At 34.2% G+C, this 5,580-nt stretch overlaps 1 pseudogene; it reads left to right on the top strand.

Moving 5' to 3' along the window:
* Positions 1–4,249: 4,249 nt before the first annotated feature.
* Positions 4,250–5,194, top strand: LOC104867622 (annotated as a pseudogene).
* The last annotated feature ends 386 nt before the right edge of the window (positions 5,195–5,580 follow it).

Raw genomic sequence — 5,580 nt, 5'->3', positions numbered from 1 at the left:
CATAAATTCCTCATGATGAATGTATTTAGTATGTATCAGAAACAAATGCTATTAAGAATTTCTAAAAAGAAAGTGATTTTATAATTTTTAAATTAAACTAAAGCAAGATTCAGCAATTATAATACTGAGGAAATCTTGGGCCAGGGGTTTAGCTCAGTAGCACCACATCTGCCTTGCAAGCAAAAGGTCCTGAGTTTGATCCCCAGAATGAACCATCACCACATACCCCCCAAAAACAAAGAAAGAAAAAATCATATAATAAAACAGTCTAGAAAATTCAGAGGAAATCTAAAAGAAGATAAAATCAGTAGCTCAAATCCACATAAGGAATGTAAGCTATGTACTTCAAACATATACTCATAAAAATGTAAAGAAAATATATAAAAGAAAAAATGTATATGAACTTGAATTTTTATTGCATCACTGTTCACAATAGCCAATGTACAGACATCACCTTTCTATGAATGGAAAAATATATCAAGAGAAATCATTATAAATATATATATATATATGTGTGTGTGTGTGTGTGTGTGTATTTATATATATATAGAGAGAGAATTTACATCAATATAGATGAATTATAAGAAAATGTATTAAATGTAACAAGCCCATATATAAATTTAAATATTTAATGATCTCAATCATATGTAGATTTTATAAAGCTGATTTCATGGAATACAGCAAAATGGTAACTAACAGAGATTGGTAATGTTCTCAAAATGTTGGACGAAGGATAAACAATTCCAGTTAGATATGAGGAATAAGTTCAATGCACACAATTTAAAGCATGATGACTATATTTTTTTTTTTAGATTTAATTGAGTTTATTGGTACATTTTAGGGATACAGTACAGTTACATTCATTGTTGGGATCTTGTACCTCTACATGACAAGTCTTTATTCTCATTTTTCCCCTTACCCCTGCCCTCCCTATATTTAACGATGGTATATTATATTCTTGGAAAATGCTGAGTGGGTATGTTTTCTCCCCACAAAGATAAAAAACTATGTGACCTGGAGTATATGGCAACTTTTAAAAATTTAAGCATTTCATAATTAATAACATGATAAACACATACATTTTTATTTTTCTAACAAAAATACATTTGAGAAATTTAAGGAATTTTTTTTTCTTCATAACATTACAGGTGTCAAATGATCCATAAACTCTCCAAAGAGTCTCAAGCGTGTATTACAGTATATTTTTCCCGTGGTTTATCCCTTGAAAAAATTGAACATTTCTTAAGTAAGTCATATGTAGTTGAAATCAAACTAAAAAAACAAAATTCCTCCCTGGAGGAAATAAATTTACGTCCCTCCCTGCTACCTACACAGACTTAAAATAGACAAACTTTTCCATTCTGTTTTCTTCTTTGTATCCCAAGGGGGCTGAATTGTTTGGAGACTGTAAAGACAAGGTGATAATGTATTTCATTAGGAGCTCTAAGAGTTTATAATGTGAGACACTGGAAACTAGAAACAGATCTTGTTTCCGTTTCACTTACTACTCTGGTTTTAGCACTTGGGCTTCCTAGGATCAGTTTGTGGAGAAGCGGAAGCCTCTGTGGCAGTCATCAGAGAGAGACAATGTGTCCCCTTCAGGGCAGGTACAGATAAAGGAAAATGGGAAGCAAGATGTGTAATGAGAATGAGTAAATCCAAAATTTCTTTCTAATATAAAAGTGAACTCTTTGTACTTTGGAGGAACTTTACTTTCCATTGAGGTTTCTTGCTTCCAGCTATTTTTTTTTCCTTTTCTTGCATTTTGGAGCCTAGAGCTTTTCCTCAATGTCAGTAACTTTTTGGTGAGTTCCTAAGTCTTCTCCAAATTTTCCAATAAAGCACAAGCTTCTGTTAGAATCCCTACATCCAATTTCATGTTCATTAATCAATTCTCCAAAGAATTATTTGCAATATATTGCCTGCTCTATCCCAAAATTTACCAGAAATTGATTTTGTATTCCATACCCATTTTCACTGGCAGGTTTAACTTTCTGATAGCTCTTTTCTTCTATATTATTGTAGATATTGTTTCATCTGTTTCCTCAGTACCATCTAACATCAATGTCATTATTCCTGACCTGCAAAACACCTAGTCCTATTTCCTTTGCATACTGCCAACCCTTTTAGATATTTATAAAAATATCAAATGATTGACTTTCTTGACATGATTGTGAGTTTAACACAAATACTCCAATATTTAATGTACATTTTTTTGTCTACTGCTTCAAAGCAACCATGATCTCAAATATGACAATAGCCTTGGTTTCTTCTTTTGACAATTTCAGCACGGAGTGCTTCACACATACATGGCTATTAAGTTTTCTTACATGAATTTTTCAGTTGTGATTATGGTTATGATTTATATACATTGACTTTCCTTTCTGGAATTAATTCTGTTAACCAACACCTCTATGTTAAGCAGACTTCTATTGCTATAATTGGCCTTCCTTAAAGATAGATATGAGTGTTTTTTATTTAACTTTACAAGTAAAATATGTGTCCATATTTAGGCAAATGATAAGCTTGAAATTTTCTCTTTGTGTTATAGTAGACATTATAGTCTCAGCATTTTTATATTTGAAATATTTGTATTTGCTCATAGCCTTCAATATGGTAACCATCATGAATATCCCTCATAAAAGGAAGTATGGGCAAAAACTGTCCCACTCTCTGTACCACAAATAAGCAAAAAAAAAAAAAAAATCCTTCTATCACCAAAATCATTGTCACACAGAACAAGCAGACATTCTGTTCTCTCAGCACACTTCTTGCCTTTTCTTATCTCTTCCAACTGACAATGGCTTCTCCTTCTGCTCTCTCAGCTCAAACTTTACTATTTCAAAGAAAACCCTTTTGTTCACCTTTCAACAGTAACTTGGCCCTTACTGGTGTTTTTCTCCATTGAATTAATTAACAATCTCTAGGTATTCATGTTAATGACCCTTTATGTCATGGAAATGGTAAATATATATTTTTGAATATTTTTGGCCTTTCAATCTTTGTAGGATAATTCTACTTGCATAATATTTAGTATATTAATCAAGTGCATCACTGCATATTTTGTCATTTATTTCTGTTTATTTTTGAAACAATACACCCTGTTCAAGAGCATGGAAATGTGTGCAGGTGCCCACATATGCTTTGCATTTGAAGTTCATACTGGTGTGCTTTTCTTCCTTATTATTTCCTATACAGTCCATATGTATTTCCTCTACAAGGAAGAATTCACTAGGTAAGAAGGAGCCATCAAGATCTTCCTGAACTAGAAATTCTGTATGGTATCCAAAATAGGTAACTACCCTGCTGTGTTTATATTGATCCAAGTCATATTTATGATGACAGCCAAAGTTTAAGAATGTGTTGCTAAATTATATCCATCCAAGATACATTTATTGAGATGTTAGGAGCAAAATTTCACATTTATAAAACACCCATTGTATCCCAGGAACCAAAGAATGAATTAGACCACCTCATTCACTTTTACTTCAAAACTACCATGTAGTGAACATGTACAATGCTACTAAAATGTGGCATATTTGCTATTAAGAGAGTTTAAATAAGTTTTACAAGGTAAAAAATGTGTTACATTGTTTGACTAACATCATAGTCTAAGAATTTTGACTCAAAATCCCAAATTTAAGATCACAGATGTATATGTTATCTTGGGAGATTTACTTATCCAAGATTAATACTAAAATGAATAATTATAGCTAACAATTTATTGAAATTTTTGTTGTCAACAATTTTTAATCCTTAGAAACAAATGACAGTAATAAGCTTGTCTTTAAAACTGAAACAAGGCACTAATAATTAATTTTCAAATCCTTAAGAAGTTTTAAGTCATACAATAACATTTTGTTAGAAATTCATTTTTATTTGGTATTGTAGAGGTACTACAAAAAGAAGTATGGAGAATTTCAAATAAATTATATGAAAGTTTTTACCTATTTCAGAAAAGTTATATTAAATGTTAAAATTTGTTTATGTCTACAAATTAAATTAGAATTAAAACAAGGGCATCAGTGACTAAAAGAGAGAAGAATCTCTGCTAAATTGACTGAACAATGGACAGTCACACATATCAGGAAGAGAAATGAAATAGCACTTTGATGAGTGAACCATTATTATTGGCAGGGACCAACAGAAAGAGAAGAGACCTGTCCCCATATGACACGATAAAGTGCAATGACCTTTGGCTATACTTTAAACACTGATTTTTCTTCTATCACAGCAGATACTTCATGACATGGAAACAGAAAACTACACAGGTGCAGCACAATTCCTCCTCCTGGGCCTCTCACAGGATCCTAATTTGCAGCCCATTCTGTTTGGAGTGTTCCTGTCCATGTACCTGGTCACAGTGCTTGGGAACCTGCTCATCATCCTGGCCATCAGCTCTGACTCCCACCTCCACACCCCCATGTATTTCTTCCTCAGCAACCTGTCCTTCACTGACATCTGTTTCATTTCTACCACAGTCCCCAAGATGCTGGTGAATATCCATGAACACAACAAAGGTATTTTGTACACAGAGTGCCTCACCCAGGTGTATTTGTTTTTGGCTTTTGTGGGAATGGATAATTTACTATTGACCATAATGGCCTATGACCGCTTTGTGGCCATCTGCCAACCCCTGATATATGTGGCCATCATGAACCCCGATTTCTATGTTTTCTTAGTTCTCATATCATGGCTCATCATGTTTTTGGTCCCACTGCTTCACATTCTACTTGTGAAGCAACTGACTTTCTCCATAGACACCAAAGTCCCACATTTCTTCTGTGAATTGGCTCAGGTCCTCAGGGTGGCCAGGTCTGGTACCATTGCCAATGTCAATATTATCCTACTGTATTTGTAAACAGCCCTGCTGGGTGTGTGTCCCACCACTGGGATCCTCTTCTCTTACACTAAGATTATCTCCTCCTTACTGAGGATGTCCTCCTCTACAAGCAGGTATAGAGCATTTTCCACCTGTGGTTCTCACCTCTGTGTGGTCTCCTTGTTTTATGGAACAGCACTCGGGGTGTACCTCAGTTCAGCCGTGACCCACTCTTCCCGTGAAAGCTCTGTTGCCTCTGTGATGTACACTGTGGTGACCCCCATGCTGAACCCCTTCATCTACAGCCTGAGGAACAAGGATGTGAAAGAGGCCATGGGAAGACTCCTCAGCAGAGCAGCCTCTGGTTCTTGATGACTAATCTTAGAATTAAGTGGCCATTTTGTCCCTTTAAGTAAATGCTGTCAATTTATAATCCTGGAGCTTTTTCTTTCCTTAATGACATCCTTATATTCTTGTATCCACAAAACATCTATGACTTTGAATTTTATGTTATTTGATTGCTTTCTTCCTTACAACTCCCTCAAAACTTTGCTCATTTTTTTTCTACCCTGTGCATGCTTCATAAAGTTTCAAGTCTGGTAAATTTTCTTATGGACATTTCTTATATTTCCAGTATCATATAAAGTAGTGATAACAACTACTGAAATGGTTCTTTCAAAAATTTTACTTAAATGTGAATATTATTTACTATAACTTGGTTGTAACCTTGTATGCTGTGGAATAAATGAATGAAAATC

The sequence above is a fragment of the Fukomys damarensis genome, unplaced genomic scaffold, assembly GCF_012274545.1.
Source record: "Fukomys damarensis isolate Sample0158 unplaced genomic scaffold, DMR_v1.0_HiC HiC_scaffold_37, whole genome shotgun sequence".
Lineage (NCBI taxonomy): Eukaryota > Metazoa > Chordata > Mammalia > Rodentia > Bathyergidae > Fukomys > Fukomys damarensis.
Note: the sequence above shows the minus strand (reverse complement) of the source record. Positions and strands in the feature narration are given on the sequence as shown.